Source organism: Lissotriton helveticus, chromosome 9, assembly GCF_964261635.1.
Source record: "Lissotriton helveticus chromosome 9, aLisHel1.1, whole genome shotgun sequence".
Taxonomy (NCBI): domain Eukaryota; kingdom Metazoa; phylum Chordata; class Amphibia; order Caudata; family Salamandridae; genus Lissotriton; species Lissotriton helveticus.
Window position 1 is genome coordinate 414,674,308 of NC_136070.1, and position 24,471 is coordinate 414,698,778.

The following is a 24,471-nucleotide window of genomic DNA, read 5'->3' on the forward strand; positions in this document are numbered from 1 at the left end:
ATGACGTTGCATCACGTCTTCAATATTGTTTTTGGTTGCCTCTGCCAAATTCAACTGTTTGATCTCCTGTTCTAATAAATCTATATCTTTATGTAATTGTGAGACCGTCCTCTCACAATTTTCAATGAGAATGCCCATTAATCTTTTGGAATTCTCAGTTAGTTCCTTCTCCCAGGTTATTAAAAGGTCCACCTCTAGGTCATCGTATGTGGGTATTATTCGTGACCATAAACTCCTAGGAATTCTCTTCACCTTTATGTATTGATTTTAAGTGGCAGCGTCTCACCACTTGGACATTTCACTCTTCCTCATCCTCTCCAACCTTATGAATTTCTCCCTTAGACCCTCTTCTCTAAGAGGTTGCCCACCCTGTGCTGATGAAGCTGTGGCATTGTTACCTGACACATTATTAAAAAGATCCTCTGCCTCTCGGTCCCTGTTCATCCTTTTGCTTGTAAAGGTTGTCATCGTGCCTCCTGGGCTGCCACCTATAGAACTAAAGACCTTTGGACAGACAGTGGTATTACGCTAGGTGAAACAGCGCCACTCAGAAAAATCACACATATATTAGTTTCAATAGATCCTGAATTCTGGACGGTGCTGTAAGGTGAGGAGAACATGATTATGGAAATATTTAATGTATTCAGCTATATTTTAAAATATAAAACATATTTGCATAAATAGCACATTGACCAAAATGTTACATTTGCAATGTAAAACACTATCTAGCTTCTTACCAATAAAATAACCCCAAAACAAACATTATTTAAATATTAAAATAATTTGAATTAAAATATCATTTTGAAATATAACACCAAAAACAACCAGCAAAAAATACATTATTAAATCACTACAAACCCGGCACCATTATAAAGGCCAACAAAAAACAATCTAAGCAATAGGTATCACAACAAATAAAACATAGGAAAAAATAAAAATATAATCGTACAACTTTAATATTTAACAACAAATGTATGCATAAAAAAATTTAAAACACTTATCACTCACTATAATATAGCATAAAAGTAAGAGAGAATAGAGAGAATGTATTTCGTTTTTTTTAAATGTTGTACAAAAATTTAGTTTTTTGCTTTCATACTTTCAAATATTGTAAATTACTTGTGCTTACTTTATTCTATTCTGTTCCCTATTATTTTTGGACAGAGTGTCACGATAATGGCTTTTTATGTCTCTTCGGTTCATAATGTTATGTGAATTGTATGTTTTTTCTGATCTGTTAAGCGTATTTTATGTTGAATAACAATAGGCAGGCATTTTTTTAAGTTCTATGGTTTACAATTTCCCTTAAAATGTTAATTAAGGTAGGTATATAATTTATTTTGGTTGTAACGTTTTTCTCAAAGTTATGTATGATATGTTGTATATAAGCATGGGCGTAAAATCCGTTCCGCTCGCGGATTTTGCGGATTTTCGGTAAATTCGCAATCCGCGAACTCTCGCGAAGTTGCTGAAAATTCGTAAAATCCGCAAGAAGCGGATTTTTTGCTTGGTCGCACTTGCCAACTAGAATACTTTACAATTTCGCAGGAGTAAACACTTGCGAACACGTAGATGCGGCGGGCAGCGACAATCTCGCAATTGCGAGATTGCAAAATTTGCAATTTCGCACAAGAAATCCACCAGCAGGCAGCATAAACCTTGAAAATTATGATTTTTATCAGAATAACTCCTCAGGTTGACATTTGCCTGCACTTTTTCTTTGCAAGGAGTCCATTTTGGGGGGTGGGGGTGGGAGGAAGGAAGTGCCCCACAGTTTCCAACTTCCTGTTCCTGTCCACCATGCTCCTCCCAGTGCTTTCATCATGTGCTGGTCACTTTGATTTGGATCTTGACCTGGAAGGATTACTTTTTGTGGATGCTGCTGGATATTTGGATTTTTGCAAAACTGAAAGCACTCAGCAGGTGCAAAAGTTCAATCTTATCATTAGTAACCATTCCCTGTAGTGCTTCCTGAGGGGCCCCTCCAGAGTTCATTTGCCTACTTGCAACTATTCTATGACCCTGCTCTGACCCTCACAGCAGGCTCAGAGAATAGCTACAAGTATACAACAAAGGTCCTGTTAAAAAAATGACACTGCAACAGAAAGCAATTACAAACAAAACTGAAAGCACTCAGCAGGTGCAAAAGTTCAATCTTATCATTAGTAACCATTCCCTGTAGTGCTTCCTGAGGGGCCCCTTCAGAGTTCAGTTGCCTACTTGCAACTATAGGCCACAAAAGTCCTGTGGAAAAAAAGTGCACAGCAACAGAAAGCAAATTACAGATAGGGAAGCAGGTGCCAGCCAGACTGGAAGTTTAAATTCAGTGACACATTAATCAACCCCAAATTAATTCATGTCAGTTGAAGCAGGGCAGGTGTGCTTGCTTTTTTTCACCCCCATAATCTACAGTGATAAACCAACCAGAGGGTGGCAGTGATGTACCAGAGGGTGGCATGGGTGTACCAGAGGGTGGCAGTGGTGAAACAGAGGGTGCTGTGAACCTGTGATGATGAACCAGATGTAGAAACAACATAGTCGCGGCCGTTGCGAGCTGACAAGTAAGTTCGCAATTGCGAACTGGTACAGAACCCTCGCGAAGTGGCAGAAATCCTTGCGAACACAATAAAAATAAAAAATCCGCAAATTCGCGAGAGTTTGCGGATTTTGCGGATTGCGAATCCGTAAATACGCAAGTTCGCGGATTGCCAATTCGCAAAATCCGCCCATGCTTAGTTGTATAGAATAATTTATTAAAATACATGTATATATGTATTTAATGTTACATCAATATTTTATTTCTTGAATTTTTTTACATTTTGATATTTGTGTGTTCTTTGCTAATGCTGTGGTCGATATTCTCTTCATCTTCATTGTGTACCTCGATATTGTATTAATATTGATATTCAGAAAGACAATATTAGTCTTGCAATATTTTTTATATTTTTACAGATTCGCTATTTTTGTTGACAATGGTTAGTAGCACTGCCAGTTGAGAGCAGTGATCAGGCATGGATATCAATTTTCCAGCAAGATACATCTAATTTGGAGAACTCACAATCAAACAACTGAGAAAAGGAGTAAAACTGAGCTGGGAAAGCTGGAATTTGAGGTAGAGGAAAGCATCATCTTGTCATACCTAGTACAATCATCTGTTTGGTTATACTTTTTGCAGAAAGTGATCTGATGGTGCATTGCAGAAGAGTTGGTAGGAAACCATTTCAGTGTAGGATGATTCCCAGTAATGGAAGAATTGTTGCATGTGAAGTCGAGGTCAGTGGGGCAAACAGCATAATACCTCTTCTCTGCTGAAATGATTTTAGCATCCCATAAAAGTCAGAAATTGACGCGAAGCTTAGGTTTACTCCAATAGGGTAAATTATTGACTTTTACTAAGGAGCCTTAGTGAATGAGAACATTTATTTAAATGTTTTTAAAACTATTCTGTCAAATCTAATCTGTGCCCTTTGTTGTGGTTGGGATTGGAGCAGCCTGGAACATGAAAAAATATGGATAAATAAGATTTGACAGTAACAAAAGAGTGGTGATAATAACTGTCATGTATGTTATGCTATGTGAATTTGTAGAGAATGGCTAATCACTCGTGAGGGTATCCAGATGCTGACCAGGACATGCCGAGGGGGAAGGAGGAGGTCATGACTGTTTCATCTGGAAGAGCCATGTCTTGAGGTTCCTTCGGAAGTCCAGGTGGGGAGGTTCTGTGGTGTTTTAAGAGATTATTCCCGGTCTTGGTTGAATGGTATGAGCGCTCTCCTCTTCTGGTCTGTATAGGATTTGTACTGATTCATGGCGGGTTTGTGCTGGTTTACTGGTTTATGTGTACAACTGAATCAGATGGATTTTGTAAAATTCTTGAACAATTCACCCACCAGCACAGTTTCTAAAAACAAGTTGGTGCAGTGACTCTTAAGAGGAAAGCACAAATCTTATGTTTTAGCATGAAATTTTACCCCCCACTAGAGGCAAATTTAGAAACAAAAAAAAGCCCTCAAGGTTATAATATAACACCAAGTGGCCATCTTTTTACTTGCCTGAACTCCATGTTATGCATCACACTCATTGGACCTTCATTTAGTTTGCTGTTTGGACAAAACAGTGACTTAAAATATTGTGAAACTGGTCCCAGGAAGCTTGTTTTGGGACCAGGAAGGACCTGGTCTGGCACTTCGAGCTGGACTGTTCCCATGGGGAGCAGGGTCAAGACTGATTGCCTTTGCCAAGGCTTGTTGGGTCCAATCCGGATACCGACACCGCCAACAGCTAGATCCTTCATAGGACAGTCCGTATCGTCGTTGACGCCTCCTGGTCCACGTGGCTGTAGAAACAAGCTTCACATCCTCACCTGATTGCATCTGGACATCGCCTGGTTCCTTCCTGGTTCCTTCCTGGTCACTGTCTAGTGACCCAGACTCTGTTCCCTCTTCTTTCAGGTTCTTCACTGGTCCGATCCACCCTTGGATCCATCCGGACATCTTCCTCCTGGTCGCCTGCAGCACTTTCTTGCAGCTCTCCATAGGATTGATCGACGAAACCCGACACGAAAGAACACCTATGCACCTCGCTTCCCTGGGTGAGGTAACTCGAGTACTCTGGTGCTCCCTTGGGTAACAACTATCCAAGTGTCCTAGTTTAACTGGGTTTTCCCGTAGTCCACCCGGAAGTGTCAGAAATCAACGACTTTGTAACTTTTACGTTCCCATTGATTCTCTATGGTAACTCGCGTGTGTGTTTAGACACTGCACATGCATCCTGTGGGTCTCCTATTTCCAATCCTTTGGTTGATCAGCGTAGCCCCAGCGATTTCCTAGGCCCTAGGCCTACTCACCTTTCCTGAAGTGAATCTTATACCACTTCTTTAGTATATGGTTTGTGAGCCCCTAAGGCAGAATTGTATTTGTGCAACTTATAGTATGCTTATTGAGTAACTTGTGCTGTATCTCGAACTCTGACCTCATCAAGAGTGCAGAGGGGTTGTGTTAGTAATAAATACCTATATATATGATATATACCTTGTGTGGTGTCCTTTCATTTGGTATTCAAGGGATTATAATTGGTAAAACAATTGGCTTCACATGCTCTCTGAAGTATCAGCCTAAGACTGCTTTGTCCATGCTACTACTAGGATAGCTGGTCTATAAGTTTGGCTTTACAACCATCACCCACTGGCATTGGCCCCATCCAACCGCTTGCCCTGGATCTTTCTGAAATGACAAGTAGCATGGGTTATTTGCTATTTTATTTCCACACCTCACCATCACTAATCAACAGAAAACAATAAAGAATTCCACAGATCACACCACCTTCCTTTTTCACTGCATAGGCTTGCAAGTTAGTATGAGTACATGCATGCATGGCACTTAACCTACAAACAGTTGGCTCCACTAATGTCAGAACCCCAGACAGGGCCAAATGCATGGATGGAATTCCCTACACTCCACCCTTATCTCCATTCTCACATAGTTGATGGACTTGCATACTTTGTCACTTGTTATGTACCATTGTAAAGAGATACCATCATATACGATAGATACAAAATTGAGATTAACGCAATGCTCACACAAGTCCCAGAATCCGACAAATCTACCTATGCCTCATAACACATCACGATGTCATGAAGGTCAAGTTCAAAACCAATGTACCATCTATTACCGTTGGGGCAGACATCATACCACATGCAAATGCTCATTGCACACTGCTGACAATATGGACTCAAAATTACATCATTTGACCACAATCTGAAAAGAAAATTGAAATTTCACACATGTAGTTTAACTATGTATCACATTTAACCGATAAAGTTCCCAGAAAACTAGGTGGTCCTAACACTTGGAGGATAGATATTCCAAAATCACACAGCAGAGCACACCTTAAAGCCATATGAACATCCCCCATCCTGCTTCGTACAGGTGATGACTCCAATCAGACATTGAATATATTCAATAGCCAATAAACCTTTGAAGGTTTTGGGTGTCCCTGAACATCTATGACATGCAGATGTGGGCTGACTAGAGTCACCAAGGGCAGGCATATCACACCTATCTTTGGTATTGCATACTCAGATTGCCTTGTGAGGATCAGTGTAGACACTCACATAGGATCTCCACAGTTTTGCATCTCACCCACTCATGCATGTCACTAGTAAGCGAGTAAGTGTTTAGAAACACTATTGTAGAGGAACCATCATCTGCTAAATGCACACAGGCCAACATGTAGATGATAATGCTGATGGCACCACTGGTGTTTGCACTCTCATTTCACTGTATGACCAGTACTTACTAATGAGAACTGGTTTACACGCACTGCATGTACTCAGCACTCTATGGCATGTCACATGCAATAGGGCCACTGTTAAATGAGAGATGTTAGTGAGGGTAATCACTCCTAATACAAGCAAGACAAGTTGCCTAAGTGGTACAATTGTCACCTAGATTTACTGAGAACATGAGATAATTAGATTACTCACTTTATTCAGCCAGATGTCTGCTCAAAAGGAGAGGTTTGGATGTGGGCAGGGCTCTGCTGTCTTCCAGGTAAGAAAGACTATAGCCATAGCACAGTAGCATGTACCTTCTACCACACATACACTAACACTTACCTTCTGAAGGGGTCATTTTCTGTGCATGACTGTCCAGATTCCATTCCTACCAGCTCCATTTCAATGATGCATGTCGACCTTACTGGCAAGAAGCATAGTATACACTACAGCCCAACACTAAGGTCACATGGTAACGGCTAGTATGTGTAACACTCAGAACTACCTCTGGGGCCTGTATTGACATGTGGACTACTTATTTGAATATCCTACTAAGTCATAATAAGTTTGTATTGTTTGTACTGCCATACAGGACATACCTTTTTTCTAGATGAGGCACTGTATCAGTGGTGACAATGAACATATCATGGTATCTATTGTGTGATAAGAAATATTCCAGCTAAGCTGATGAATCGCATTTCTAAAGCTCTTCAAAAAATAACCCAGTATCTACACTTTTCATGTATCGTGTGTGCAATAGAACTCTACAGTAGAAGCAAAACTATCAGCAAAGTCTCAACACATCTGTGCGAGTAAAGGGACCGTCATTGTTGACAGACACACATTGACACTGTGTTTCAATGGAATGACGTATCGGGTCAGGGGATCACCTCAGTCACCATGCCTCCTGTCATCCCTATAACCGCTATCAATGCTGCTAGGGGGACAGATCACTCTTTCAGTGAATATCCATGGAACAGCAGGTCTACCGGGCCAGCACTCTGTGCATCAGTTCTCCTACCACAGTAACTATGGCCTAGGCTGGGCCACGGCCCAGAAGGCCCAGATATCAATGTCAGGCTTACACTCTGCAGGCTGAAGCTACTTATACCACATGAAACTCACATTTCCATCCCAAGCAATGCAGAAAAGTCAAACTTCAGGACATTTCATATGTGATCATATTATTGTTTGACACTCTGAAGGGGTGTGTGAGGTATAGCTACTTCCCAGACAGCAGTTTTTCAAATTCTGACATGGGCTAAGGGATCAGTGGAATGGTACACTTGGCTAACATCATCATCCAGTGCTTCTAACACTCTACAGACATGGCTCATGGTGTGAACCCATACATAACAATTCATCTATTCCGTGATGTAACTTTAGAAGTCATTGTAACTCCTCTACTCAAAGCCGCATTGTAGCCTAGGGGAACGGAAATGACTGTTTTTTAAATAGTTACCTGTTCCTCTGGTGAGCGATAGAGCTGAGAGTACACAGCTAGGACGTCATCTACAAGGATGTCCAGCTCTTCTGGAGTGAAGGGATGGGCCCTAGCCCCAGTAGTTCGTGCCATGTGATCTCTCAAATGTGGAAAACTGCAGTGAAAACGGAGCAGGTCATGATAGCAGCATTGTCAGAAGTCAAGTGAAATATTTTTCAACCGCTGCATACATGTAAGCCACGTAAGTGCTCAAAAGCATTGGTGCACACAGCCATTGGGCAGTGACTGCCACTATGCCTAACGTTAGCCAATGGCTGTGACCTCCGTGCAGGTGACCGCCTATCACGTTGTCGCCTACCCCTGGTGGCCAATGTTCGACATGTCCTATTAGCGAGGTCAGGCAGCCGCCATATTAGCATTTGGGAAAACTGTACATAGGCCAAATGTGCGGTACGCACTGTACGCCGCGGTTGGTGGTATTTTCACATTACATGTGCTGCTGGCCTCACCATAGTGGAAATATATATTTTTTGCTGTTTGTGATGTGCCTAGTTCAGTTACAGACCTGTGAATGCAACCTTAGGGGAAAATATATGTGTACTGCTTCATGAATCATTTATGTCCGGACACATGACCTTTTCCTTTCTCTTCACAAACGTCACTCTGCACACTGTGACCACAATCCATTGCTTGCCTTGCTCCTTACATAGGTACCCTGGGAAAGGGAAAAGATGCCAGTCACTGGTGTAATGCCCCTTTTCCAGAAATACACACTAGCGAAGAACATTACATCATCACCAAATTTAATTTAAATAGGCAAACAATCTGGGATCTATGTGATCAGTTGGACCCTGACCTCACATAAATAATCCTAAATCAATACCCCCACTAGAGAAACTCATGTCAGTTTTGCATATTTTAAGCCAGAGGCTCATTTGAATTCACTATTGCTATTATTGGTGGAATGTCACAACCGATGCTCAGTCCGATCCTCTCAGAGGTGTGAACAGCAATGTTGAGGCACATGGGCAACTACATCCAGTTGCCCAGATGTTAGGATTTAGCTACTGTGAAGGCAGATATCTATGGATTTGAACACATCCCACATGTGATTGAATCTATTGATGTCACCCACATTGACTTAGTACCACCACACACCAGGGAGCAAGTCTACTGGAACAGGATAGACTACCATTCTCTCATCGTTAAAGTTGTCTGCCTAGCGGATTTGTACATCTCAAACGGCTGTGCCCGGTTCCAAGGATCTTCCTATGATGCCCACGTACTGCAGAACAGCTGCATACCCCAGCTGATGTCACAACTTCTACCAGAGAGGGTCTGGCTTGTCGGTAAGTGTGATCTGTCCTAACTTTGTGTGCAAAATGTCGGGTACTTTGATCTAAAAGTGGGTTACTAAATGTTGCTCTTCTGTCTCTCATCCAGCTAGGAGACTCAGCATATCCCAATCAGCCACGGTTGTTGGCCCTGCTGAGGAATCCTACAACACCAGGGAAAGGCTGATTCGAAGAGGCCTATGGAGGGAAACGGCAGCCAGTGGAGGGAGCTTTTGGGCTCCTGAAAGCCAGAGTCTGATGTCTGCACCAGACCTCCTCTACTCACTGTGGCCTGTTGTATATTCCAAAATATTTACCTGCAACGGAACATCCCTTACATCGCAGAGGATGCAGGCCATGAACAGCCACCAGGTGGGGGCCCTGGAATGGCAGATGAAGAGAATGATAGTGGTGAAGAGAAAGGAACTGACTTACGTCAGGATCTCATCCAGAACTACTTTTCCTAAGTGTGACTTTGGTATGAGATTTGATGACTTTTACTATTATTGCAACTCTTGTAGTAATGCTGTGAGGAGGATGTTGATGCTACTTACTAGGAATATATGAGTCTGGCACTATCATGATAAAAGTCTTTGTTTTGTAGGCGTATCTTTGTTCAGCTGTACATGTTGTTTTGGACTGTGTTCTCCAGAAGCTGACAATATGAAGTGTGTCATATGTATATTTACTTAGGTAATCTCTCTGTGTTAGTCTTTTTTAGGTACCTTCACCATACCATCTTCGTGTGGTCATTTCAGAGTTGTGGTGTGAGGAAAATCCCAGGACGTCTAAATATATAATGTGAACAATCGGGATGGATCAGTGGTCAAGAAGGAATAATCGAACAATTAACAATGTTTATATAAAGTAAATATTTTTAATGATTATTTGTTTAAAAAACCATACAGTGTACGACCAAAAGGTCAAACCATATGATAAAGGTAAAAGATGCTTCAATTACATACAGTTCTAATAATCATATAACATAAAATTCATAATCAATACAGTGAAATTTATGCACAAAAATACACATAATGAATCAAATAAAAAACATAAAAACTCGACGCGCGTTTCGGCAGTGAACCGCCTTCTTCAGGAGACATAGAATAAATCCTGAAAATACACATATGAAAGAGAAATGTATATTAAAATAACGTCCATATATATATATAATCATTCATTCAAATGTCAGTTAATATATATTTTTAATAAAAATTGCATATGGCTAGAAAAACATATTAAACAATATCACCACATCAAATACGACATTCCTTCTTATCTAACTGACCCTCCATTACAATTTGCTCACCCAATGGCAATAATTGCCAGAAAAATGTCTCATGATTGTACAGTACTGACTAACCTTTATCTCTGAAGAGCAGAAACTGATAGAGATAAAGGTTAGGACCGGTTACGAACGATCCATTTATGATCAGTCCTTGTTGAGTCAGTACTGTACAATCATGAGACATTTTTCTGGCAATTATTGCCATTGGGTGAGCAAATTGTAATGGAGGGTCAGTTAGATAAGAAGGAATGTCGTATTTGATGTGGTGATATTGTTTAATATGTTTTTCTAGCCATATGCAATTTTTATTAAAAATATATATTAACTGACATTTGAATGAATGATTATATATATATATGGACGTTATTTTAATATACATTTCTCTTTCATATGTGTATTTTCAGGATTTATTCTATGTCTCCTGAAGAAGGCGGTTCACTGCCGAAACGCGCGTCGAGTTTTTATGTTTTTTATTTGATTCATTATGTGTATTTTTGTGCATAAATTTCACTGTATTGATTATGAATTTTATGTTATATGATTATTAGAACTGTATGTAATTGAAGCATCTTTTACCTTTATCATATGGTTTGACCTTTTGGTCGTACACTGTATAGTTTTTTAAACAAATAATCATTAAAAATATTTACTTTATATAAACATTGTTAATTGTTCGATTATTCCTTCTTGACCACTGATCCATCCCGATTGTTCACATTATATATTTAGACGTCCTGGGATTTTCCTCACACCAGTTGTTACCCTGCCCTAGGAGTCTATATACTACCCAGGGGGTCCTTGTTGTCTTCACATTTCAGAGTTGTGTCATTAGCAGGTATATGGTAATGTTCAGGCATTCAAAGTGAACATGGATTGCTCCGGGGAATGTCTGTCACAGAGTTTGTATGTACAAAGCTGGTACCAAGACAGCTTTGCACAGTGATAGGATGGAAGCTACCTAGCTTCCACTGGACTTGTTCTTTGTGGTGTTTTGGTCCTAATGCAATATGTTTGCCATCATATGATCCAACACATTCTTCTATTGTGCCCAATTCATGCTATCCTACCTTCACCTTTGCTAATTCCTCATTGTTAATGTGCTGTATGTAGCTGTTGATGTGTCTCCTCACTGTAGCTCAAAGTGCTTGTAGTACATCACTGACATTTGCTTGTGACTTTCCACCAGATGCTAGCAACACTGGATTGAAATGACCCTGTGTTCAGAAACTGTTGTAATTACATGTTTGTTTATTTGTTTATTGAATGTAGGATTCCTTTTGTGAGGTAGGCAATATGGCCCCAGCTGATGATGTGGACCAAATTGATGCTGCCAATTGTATAGGAGATTGTCAGATGTATCCCCTCCTTCCATGTTGTGAAAGTCTGCAAATGATGATGTAATCACTGATCCAGATTGACAGAGGCATGTATTATTTGCTACGATTTGAACAATGAAATAAAGATGCTCTGAGTCCAGAAACTTGTAGGTAAGTGTTGTTGTGACATGGTAGTGATTCTGAATTGAACATTCCTTACATACAATGTTAGATTTGGGGTCTCTAGTTGGCAGAGGTAGGTACCTTTGGCAAATAGGGACCCTTGCATCTACTCAGGGTAAGGGGGTACACTCCCAAAATAAACCCTCGTCACCCCCTTTGTAGCTTGGCACGAGCAGACAGGCTTATCTCAGAGGCAGTGTGTAAAGCATTTTTGAACACATACAGTAACCCAGTGACAACACTACAGATGGACTACCAGTTGTATTATAAAAATAAGTATTTTTATATAGACCTAACACAAGACCACAAATGAAAAAAATCCACAATACTGTACTTTAAAAATGGTAGAATTAGCTTAGTTCCCTTAAGATGTAAAATGCGACACTTTGAGTCAATGTACCTTAGGATGCGTAAATCTTTAAAACAAAAGTGTTGCAGGGAAGATGTGTTGGTTCCTTACACACAAGAACAGTGATGTGACGGGTCCCTACTGATGCATAGGGGATGCGTCGGTTCTTCTTTGCGAGGGGAGGTGATGTGTTGGTTTCTTACTGCGCTTCCTTGGCGATGTGGCCCACAACGCCCTGATGCGATGAAGATCCAGTGCAACGAAACTAAGATGGCGTCTTCTCGTGGATGCAATACAATGCGTGCACGCACGATGGCCGTGCGGCGACTCAACGATTCTTCTGAGCCGCAACAGGCCCTGCTACACGCTTCCCGGTGATGCGGCGGTGTCTGCGGCTGCAACACACTTCTCTTATGATGTGGCGGCATCTGGTGCAATGTCGATCCTCTTCTCCGGCGATGCGAGGCGTTTTCGTGTTGTGAAGCGACGGCGGCAGTTCGGCGACATGCTTCTCCTTCGTGAGTTGCACTTCCAGCTCCTTGCAACACGCAGTCCCTCAGAAAGCCCAACACAAGTACAGGCACTTCCAAAGAACTTGGGGAGCTGGTGGGAGAAGTCTGTTGTCCCTGAGACTTCAGCAGGAGGCAAGCTCTTTCTCAAGCCCTTGGAGATCCTTCACAAGCTGATGAAAGTACACACAAAGTTCCTCTTTCCTTTCTTTGGCAGTGAGGCAATCTTGCAGGCCAATCCCCCAAACAGCACTTCAGCTTAAGGATACTCTCTCCTCAGTCTCGCTGGTTCCTCTCCTCAGCAAAGGTTTCTTTTTGTTTTCCAAAAGTGATCTAAAGTTCTGGGGTCTGGGTCCTCCTTTTTATACTCATTTTCTCTTTGTTCTCTGAAGGCAAAGAGGCCTCTGCCCAGTCAAAACCAATCGTGGCCAGTCCTGGGGCACTCTGTTTACATGACTCCTTCTTTCCTTTCACAGTGCATGGCAAATGACATAAGATGCACCACAGGAGGTAGAGCCAGCATTGTGGAGGGAAGGCACAGTCCTATTCAGGTCCCAGGTGCAACTCCTCCCACCAATCTACATGAAGATCTCTCTATTCAGCCCTGTGCTGACTCACCCAGTCTCCTGGAATCCCCCAGCCAGTGTCACTCAAACTCCAGACAAGGAGCACACAACCGAACAGAGGCAGGCTTGGATTGTTAGACAAGAAAATACCTACTTTCTAAAAGTGGTATTTTCAAACACAGAAGTTAAAACCAACTTCACTAAATGATGTATTTTATCATTCTAAGTTCAAGCATACTAAACTCGAATTCCTACCTGGTTCCCTGGGTCAGTTAGGATTATAAGATGTAATAATCAAACTGCCCATTCTGGCCTCAGGGGAACTGGTAGCCTTGCAATAGCGCAAAAATGAAAATGGCTGTAATTCACTATCATGACATGCCACACACATCAGGGCATGTCCTACCTTTTACCTACAAAGCACGCTGCCCTTGGGCCTACCATACGGGTGACTAATATGGAACAAAGGGAAGGTTTACGGACTGACAAGTGGGTGCACTTGCCCAGTCAACATGGCAGTACCAGACTGCACACAGGCTCTGCAATGGCAGACCTGAGACACACTTTTACAGGCTGTTTCTGTGGGTGGCACAACCAGTGCTGCGATTCCACCAGCAGTATTTGATTTACAAGCCCTAGGCACACTAAGTGCACTGTACTAGGGTCTGACAAGTAAACCAAACCAGCCAATCATGGAGTCACTAATCCATGCATCAATTTACAATAGGAAGAGCATATGCACTTTAGCACTGATCAGCAGTGATAAAGTGCCCAGAGTCATAAAACCAACAAAAACAGGTCAGACTGTCGTGTATTTCTATAGGTTCTGAATCGATCCCCCTATTCCTGACCCTAATCTGGTTAAACTACCTAGCTAGTTAACTAACAGTCAGCCCATGAGGCAAGAAAACCCCCATGATGCAGATACCGTTATCTGACGCAGTCACACTACGGCACAGGAACGTGTTATCTGATTAGGTCATAACGCTTGAGATCTAATTAGACAAGCGACATTCCTCCAGCCCCTGATAAGGCATACGACGTTCTCATAACAAATCAAACCTATGACAACCTGGAAAATCCGTGCGGCCATTGTTTTGATTTCACAGAGAACTTTTGCAAAAGAATGTGCTAACGAGCAAGTCGTATGACATCTTTATTGACGTACCTATGTCCATCCTTACGTCAATCTCGGCACCTTTAAGGTATAAATATTGCCGACCTTGCCCTATGCAAACACACGCGTGGTGACAAGACGGAGCAGCCATACTTGCCGAAGCCGAGAGCAGAAGCAGACCCCGCTGGCAGCAGCCCCGCCTTCCTGACGCGCTGAGAGACGCGCTGCTATCTCAAGCCGAGAGACCCAGCACCGGCGCTTCTGGGCAGCCCTCGCAGGCAGCCTGGAATATCGAGAGCAGAGAAAGAGATACCATTCCTCATTCATCCTAACTTCCAGGTACAGAACTGAATAACCCCTCACAGAGAATTCTTTAGTTATTCACTTGGCAAAAACAAACTTAACTTAAACTGTAACTTTCTATTCCCGCCCACGCATTAGACTTAGGTCAGGTACACGGGGTAGGCGTATTTAGAAACACCAGTTGAGTACGTTTAGTCAAATGTATATGTGTATGTAAATATATTTTAATCATTTTAAACATCGTATGGCTCAGAAACCATATCAATGTTTTTACAGTATTATTTTATACTATTGCTTCTAATGTATGCACTTTACTTAACTATAAGTATCGCAATAATATCGATCCATTTCTCTTGTACGAGAAAAGAGACTGATCAATAAATAACACCTTTTATTGAACACGCCCGTCTCTTCCTTTTCTCTACATTCTGATGAGACTAAGAATGCACGTACTGACTGAGTAAAATAATTGCCTTGTGCTCACACGACTCTTGAGATTGACTCTTGATTAGGGGAGAGCAAAGTTGTCATGTTCTATGGTTGTCAGAAACTAAATCCCTTCTTGTCTAATCAGGGGAGTTAATCCTTCCTTGAACATTCGAGAAAGTTTCTAGCGAACTCTGAGCTTAGCTGGCAAACCCAAAAATTAAGTCTAGTATCGACAGTAGTAGACCTAGTTAACGTCTGGCCTAGGCCTTTACTGCTGTAGGTACTATTCCAATGCGCAGAGCCTATTGGGAAAATAGGAGCTACACTACATGGCGCCCAACGCGTTTGGAAAGGGCGATAAAACTAACGTAAGACATTTAGAGTAACTCAGTCGTGCTTTCTCACTCAGACCCCTTTTCCCAAATACTCCAAAGACGTCTGGAGTGGGTGAAAGGTTATAATATCCTCCAAAACCTCGCAGGAGGGAACTCCTATGTATGGTTTTTGGTCTAGTCAACGTTGAAGGATAAAACAGTTCCAGAATATTGTGCATCTAATCTCTGTTTCCATAAGAAACCTGATCTGCAAATAAAAATAATACCATCCTGTCAGTAAAATGGGAGACAGTGATGGAGAAAGAGAGGCAATTAGATTAGCTACTGAAATAGCAGATGCTGATGCTACCATGCAAGCAGCAGACGCGGATATAATACTCATTCCGGTCATTAAAAGGAGATCTATAACGTTAAAACTTATAGAAAATGGACTGACACCTAGAGGTGGCACAGTCATATTCGTAATTGAGGCACACGAATATCGGCAGACAGAGGTATACTATACATGGATACATTTTCCAGCAGCAAATGCTGTAACAAAGTACTTCCACTATTACAAAGTAGAGGAACCTCCTGAAACGTACACTCCTTTCGAGGAGGTGGAAGTACCACTCAAATTCCAAGAGCATTTGCTCTTATTTGATGGCGCCCTAATACATAACAATCACATTACAAGGCTCGGTCCTTTAGGAAGACCAGGAGCAACGTGGCCGGTCTTAGCCGGATACACACCACATCCAGACATCGAAAGAATGCCTGCAGCAGAGCTGTTAATACAGCTAAAACAACTACTAAAAATTCACAGACAATTAGTTCAGTATGTAATGCGGACTTCAACAATTCAGCCAGCGATTAAACTTCCACAGCTGACCCCTCACCAGGGGAACACAAATAAAATTACACCACAGAACATCCAATCCTGCCTAGGTAAAGTTCCAGCTAAACGGGAACAGATACCATTCTGGTTGGCACAGAAAATTACCCAAATAGAGGCGGTGTTTCCTGACACCACCCCGCTGTTAAAACACAGGATTCTGACTATATGTCTCCCAATGGGAATCGCACCACACATTGAGGACTGTGACACTTGGGGTACAGTCTTTGCTTCCATCTATACAAAAACGCACGGTGTTCCATCCATTTCGGTAATACCAGATGTGCTTAAACAAATTCAAGATGAATACGGTCCAGAACCTGCTTTAACTCTTGGTATGAAATTACTAAAAGACTTCAAACAGGTTTCGGCTATATTACTAGCCAACATAAAGGGTGAAGCAGCAAACGTGGCGATCCGCCAGAGGTTAAAAGAGACAGATATAGCAGACCAACCAGCTGAAATTGCCAGAATCATAGAAAAATCCTATGAAGAACTAGGCAGAGATAGTCTAGGTGGAATACCGGTAAAACCGCAACTGACTACAAGTCCAGAAAAAATGTTTTTTAATAATAATAATAATTCACCAAAAAAGAACTGGGATGGGAACAAACAATCCAATCCTAAAGAAAAGAAATTCCAGTCCAGAGGAAGGTCTCCTAGGCGAAGAGAGAAATCTCCAAACCCGAGACAAAGGTCACCCCAGAGTGACCCCTCTGGGAATAGATATAACCTTAGAAATAGGGATAATATTAAAAAACCTGATAGATATCAAGACATTGATACACGTCCCTCTCAATCTTTTCAGAATTCCTCGCAGAAATCGGAAAGAAGAGGACGATCAGAAGAGCACGCCAAGTCCAAAGACAAGGAACCTGCTCAACTGAAAAAGAAATCACAATTTCCAAAAAAGAAGGTAGCCAGTATCAAGGTAGTTAACAATGCCGAGAATACTGAGGACACAACTGAAAAATGGAGAGTGGGCTCAGACAATGCTAGACAGCGCAGCAGAGGTGAGCATAGCTCGCAAAGTCCTTATGAATCATCTGGAGACAGTGGACACGAATGAATACCTTCAAGTGGAAACTGCAGATACCAGAGTTAGCAAGCCCCACAAAATATACGAGATAACATTACGTATAGAGGGAGATAAGACTAGGAAAATAAGGGGACTATTTTGGGATAACCTATCCAAGGGCTATGACATCCTTCTAGCTGAAAAAGACTGGCCACCAGAGTTTGTCAGGGAGTGCCCTCATGGCGAAGAAGTAATTATGCCTGCCTTCTCGAATCAAATACCGATTCATAAAAAATACACACTTGCTAGAAAGTGGGCAGTGGCCTTAGCACCTGCTTTATATAAAAATCATGTAGGATGGGATGAGGACTCTCCTCCTCACAAAATCCAGCTAAAATCACAACCAACTGCACAAAGGCAGTACCCAATTAAGCAAGAAGCTAAAAAACAAGTAAATGAAATATTAGATCAGCTAGAATACCAGGGGGTGATTGAAACTTGCACCTCACAAATGAACAATCCTTTGTTTCCGGTCTCCAAACCAGACAATTCATACCGTCTAGTTTTGGATTACCGACACCTTAACACATGTTGCAAAACTTTTGCAGTGCAAAACTCACACAGTGCTGCACTAATGAATAACATAGTGCGCAAAAAATACAAAACAACCTTGGACATCTCCAATGGATTCTTTTGTCAAAACATAGCACCAGAGAGCAGATATTTAACAGCTTTCTCAGTAAATGGCACTCAAAAACAATTCTGTCGGTTAGCCCAGGGGTACAAGAACAGCCCGGGGGTATTCTCAGCAAGAGTAACAGAATTACTACAACTATATGATGATGAAGCATTATCTTATGTCGATGACATTTACTTAACAGATGATGACTTGGAGACTCACTTGAAAAGAGTGAACACCATAATACTTGGTTTCGCTGCAGAGGGTTACAAATTCAACTTCAAAAAGTCCAGAATTGCACATCTGACAGTCCTATTCTTAGGATATGAGTTATCAAGTGAAGGCAAAAGCCTGGCAGACAATTTCCTAGAGAAATGTGCCGTAATCCAAGCTCCTAAAACACTAAAAAACCTACAGTCAATTCTAGGCTTCCTAAATTTCGGAAGAACATACATTGCAAATTACGCAGAAAGGGTGAAACCCCTTTATGATCTAATTAAACCAGACTTTCAAAGATCCAGTTGGACTCAAACACACACAGAAATTTTGAGATCCTTACAAACAGACATGCTAATTAAGACAAAATTAGAAACCCGTGATAATACACGCAACCTTGTGATCCGAGTCATCCCAGGGAGATGCGGATTCACATACCTGACCTCTAATGAGGGAGAAAAGGTACCAATTGCATTCAAATCACACTTGTACACTAAGGCTGAAATGAAATTTAGCCCAACGGAAAAATTCTTACAGCAACACAGACAGCTATAGCAAAAGAACGAGCCCTGGCACAAGGTAAACGAATAATAATCGTGACACCAATACCAGCCTTAGAGGCGGTAACAAAGGCAAGCATTCCAAATGCTAAAGCACTCCATCCAAGATGGATACAATGGGCTAACTCTCTTGCTGCAACAGACGTGATGTACGAATTTGATCCTTATTTAAAAACACAAGAATTCCTCCAATATGAATTTGAATGTCCTCCGCCAACCGAAATTCTGCCTCTAGATGACTACGGCTGTATAATATATACAGACGGATCAGCACAACCCGCAATAGGGGGTAAACAAGCTTACAGTGCTGCGTGCGCGATTGTTAAAGGTCGTTGACACGAAGGGAAATTTAAACCAACCCTCACTAAAACACAATCCCTAGGAGATTGTACAGCTCAGCGAGCTGAATTACTAGCATTCAAGATGGCGCTTGAAAATACTGATCGAGGATTCCCCACGCTCATAGTGTGCGATTCGTATTATTGCGTTCAATCTTATAATGAATACTTGCAGATCTGGCTTCAGAATGGTTTCAAGGATGCGAAAGGTGGCACAATCAAGCATAAACTGCTCTGGGAACAAGTAGCTCTTTTACAAAAAGAACTACCAAAGACTCACGTGATACATACACTGAGTCATCAACGTGATGGCGTTCACGTTGCAGGGAATTCATTGGCTGATGAGGCCGCGAAGGCAGCTGTGCAAACGGCTTCCGTAGCTGCCGTCACCCGGTCAAAAACAAAAATAGACAGCGAAATATTACAAGCTGTCAGCGCTTCAGAAAAGGATTCGATAGAACCACTCCCTAAAGGCTTTCCAGTAAAATACTCATACATAACTGATACAAACAATGTTCCTTTTGCTCGAATCCCTGGAGTGGGGGATAGGGCAATTCCAAACATGGAACATAGGTTAGGACTGATAATAGCGGCACACGAAGGGCTTGCTTCTACCCATGCTGGCGTCTCAGCCACAGTATCATTATTAAAACAGAGATACTGGTGGCCACAAATGAGAAGACAAACAAGGAACTATGTTCTAGCATGTGAAATATGTCAAAAAATGAAAGTATCAACTGTGAGACGTCCAGCACAGACGCCCCTTCTAATCTCGGATAAACCATTAGCCTGTGTTTATCTAGACCACTGCGGTCCCTTACAAAGGGATGGTAACTATAAATATATCTTGGTCGCAGTGGACTCATGCACGAGATTCATATGGATGTGGCCCCAGCGAACGGCTGACGCCAGAACTGTTATAAAAGATTTGCGAGTCTTTATCGGCACATACGCAATTGGCATTCTGCATTCGGACAATGGTCCTGCTTTTAGCTCTCGGGCTTATAAGGAGGCCATGGTCAGCATGGGCGTGCAATTGCGGTACTCTTGTCCATTTCACCCTGAGGGGAACGGAATTGTTGAAAGAAAAAACCGTGACATAAAGCAATCTATAACGGCAAAGGTATTAGGTTCGGGAGCTGGGTGGGTCAAACATCTAATAAGTGTCCAACGTAGTCTAAATAACTTGCCAAGAAATTCTCTGAAGGGATTCAGTCCGTACGAATTATTATTCGGAACTAGGATGTTGATCTCTGACCTTGATAGTCAGACTTCAGTGGTAATAGAAAAAACCTTTGATGTCAAAGACCGTTTGGCTATTTTGCAGGACTTAAACAAAACAAGAAAAGACCTGAGCAACATACAGTTGAAACAACAGCCAACAACCACTGAAGAATCACCACCTGTCCCAGCAAGACCTGTCTGGATTCCAAAAGTCGGGGATCTAGTCAGGGAGAAGATCGCGGTAAAGAAGGAATTTGGGCCTTCTTACAGAAAAGCAGTTCCTGTCTTGTCTGTCAACGGGTCAAGATCAGTTGTACTACCGCCACTTGCTGGAAAAAAGGAGAACCGAGTTGTATCCATCGACCTGGTAAAACCACAACATGTGGCCGATAACAAACAGTAGGCCAAGTGGACTCCCAATAAGTAGCAGAACACCAAGGTTTGCTACCAGTACAGAGGTCCTAACAAAGAGGCTCATCACATTCGAAACGCCTAAAGAAGAACAACAAGGACTATGCAACAATGCAATAGAACTCAGACCTCTGAAAACCCAAATAAAGACATTTAGCAGAGACACACCAATCTACAATGAAGTTCCAAGTGAAATTGCAAGAAACAAAAATCCTGAACCAATTGGAACAATTGACAGAACTGCATCTGGTTACTTCATCAACTTCGATGATTCCTCTGAAGGTTTCAGCGAACAAAAGACACAGCCATCATCAAAATCCTTTAAAGACAAAGCTAAGGAACTTTTGAAACAACTGAAAGAAACATATCTGGTTACTCCATGGATTGAATTTTGGGTGGGTTTTGGTGCATTTATCCTCATACTTTGGCTCATCATGGTATTTACCTTGGGACGCTTCATTGAGGGAAAATATGCTAAAATGGACACAGCAAGTCAGAACATCAACTTGGTCCTCAAACCACACACATCTTCACACGTCGAGAAACGAGAACTTTCTTCAGAACTTTCTTCAGCCAACTTCACAGCAATTCCAATACCTGGTGGGGTAGCCTGGGACAACACTGACTATGAAATTTATGGTCCGGTCGAGATCCTGAAATATCCACACCAAATCAAGATCTCCTTGAGTGATTTTGCAAAACCAAACTCATTTGCTGATGATTGGGACTTTGAAAGTATAAACAATATGATGTCTGACTTAGTAATGTCTGCTAAATTTACAAAACATGATTATTTGCAAGGTTCTACAAATTATGATAGTATGTATTGCTATAACCATTATGGTAACCATTTCTTGCATAAATCTGCACAACCTAGAAATGTTTTAAATTATAATCAATGGGAACATTGTGCTACACCTCCAAAAGGGAGCTCTAGAACCGTTTATGACAAATATTCATATTTTTCAGGTTTTAACATAACTAATGCTGAAACATTTTATTACAAATTGTCAAACAAGACAGGGATGAAAACCATGATAACCAACACAAAATTGATATATTCAGATTCATTCTTTGAAAAAATGAATACATTTGGATTTGATTATTGGGACAAAAATGTTGATTTGAAAAGTGTTTGGGGTACAAAAGAATGGCAAGTACAGGGTATAGAAGCTTTGTTTAGAGCCTGCATGATCCCAGAACAAATGATATTTTTAAATGACACTGTTCAACAAACCACCTGTCTTGGCTTAGCCAAAATCAAAGATTTAAATAACCCGTCTATTCCAAAGCCAACAATGTTTAGCAATAGCTCTGAAACAGATGAAGAAATAGACATAAACCATATACTTAACCAAAACAGAACACATCCTGATTGGAAACAATGGTTGATCTGGCCCACAGATACAAATCACTGTCAAGATAGATTCCTGAATAAAACACAGGGTTTCAAAATGACCAGGCCAGACCCTAGATATCCTCAAAGACATCACCCAGGGATAATAACAACCTACAGTGTGGGCAAATTATGCCTTCAATGGCTACAAACTTCCACACTGCCTGAAATTAAGCAACACCTAACTTTACTTACTGATGGTGCTGACTTGCGTGATTTCATACTGGGACCACGCAAACAGCGTCAAAAGCGTTTCATAGCAGCCTCTGTATATGCAGCATACAATGAGGCCTGGAAGGTTACTCAAATTGAAACAGCAGAGAGAATACGTGAAATTGATCGTATTAATTTGGAAAAATCACTTTCTGTAGTGGACAATGGGTTAATGACTCTGTCCTCCAGAATTTTTTCATTGGACAGCATTGTGTCTTCAGCAATCGATATATTATCGCAAGACTTACTGTTATTACAACATGGTCAGTCACAATTGCGCTCTATTGTACAGCTTGGCTGGACGTTACAAAATCTGCGTTCAGGCTATGTGCCTTGGCGTTTAATCAACACAACGTCACTATTCCAAATCTTTAACCTTACTGATAGACAAATCGGTATGGCGCAGAAGGGTGCTGATTATACAATCTTGAGCATTGAAAAACTAGAAAGATTACCGATGACAATGTCAGAACGACCTGTCAGTGAATGGATAATCCACGGAATCATAAATATTCCAATCTCAACCTTCAGGTTTCAATACTGCCAAAAATATATACAGGCTGGCATGTACGAGAAATTGGGAAAGGGGTACCTTAAAACAACTTGGAACCTGCCCTATTCACATGCAAATATTTTATTATATGATGAAATGGTCTCGACCTTCCTTTCTGTATAGCTATATTAAGAGCCATTTCATGTGTATTTCTCATATACCAAAAAGCAATAATGCATTACAATGCGTGTTTACTTTTGCATTTAATTCATAGCTTAAGTGCATACAATATATATGACTGCAATTTTTCAGTATATTTGAAAATTTCGAAATGCATTTATGTATTTTGGGGTGGTAAGGTATACACTATACTCTATAGTATGTTGTACTATGTTATACTATGCATAGATTAGTAGATATGACCATAGTTAGCGTGGAGTGGGTGTCGTGTATTTCTATAGGTTCTGAATCGATCCCCCTATTCCTGACCCTAATCTGGTTAAACTACCTAGCTAGTTAACTAACAGTCAGCCCATGAGGCAAGAAAACCCCCATGATGCAGATACCGTTATCTGACGCAGTCACACTACGGCACAGGAACGTGTTATCTGATTAGGTCATAACGCTTGAGATCTAATTAGACAAGCGACATTCCTCCAGCCCCTGATAAGGCATACGACGTTCTCATAACAAATCAAACCTATGACAACCTGGAAAATCCGTGCGGCCATTGTTTTGATTTCACAGAGAACTTTTGCAAAAGAATGTGCTAACGAGCAAGTCGTATGACATCTTTATTGACGTACCTATGTCCATCCTTACGTCAATCTCGGCACCTTTAAGGTATAAATATTGCCGACCTTGCCCTATGCAAACACACGCGTGGTGACAAGACGGAGCAGCCATACTTGCCGAAGCCGAGAGCAGAAGCAGACCCCGCTGGCAGCAGCCCCGCCTTCCTGACGCGCTGAGAGACGCGCTGCTATCTCAAGCCGAGAGACCCAGCACCGGCGCTTCTGGGCAGCCCTCGCAGGCAGCCTGGAATATCGAGAGCAGAGAAAGAGATACCATTCCTCATTCATCCTAACTTCCAGGTACAGAACTGAATAACCTCTCACAGAGAATTCTTTAGTTATTCACTTGGCAAAAACAAACTTAACTTAAACTGTAACTTTCTATTCCCGCCCACGCATTAGACTTAGGTCAGGTACACGGGGTAGGCGTATTTAGAAACACCAGTTGAGTACGTTTAGTCAAATGTATATGTGTATGTAAATATATTTTAATCATTTTAAACATCGTATGGCTCAGAAACCATATCAATGTTTTTACAGTATTATTTTATACTATTGCTTCTAATGTATGCACTTTACTTAACTATAAGTATCGCAATAATATCGATCCATTTCTCTTGTACGAGAAAAGAGACTGATCAATAAATAACACCTTTTATTGAACACGCCCGTCTCTTCCTTTTCTCTACATTCTGATGAGACTAAGAATGCACGTACTGACTGAGTAAAATAATTGCCTTGTGCTCACACGACTCTTGAGATTGACTCTTGATTAGGGGAGAGCAAAGTTGTCATGTTCTATGGTTGT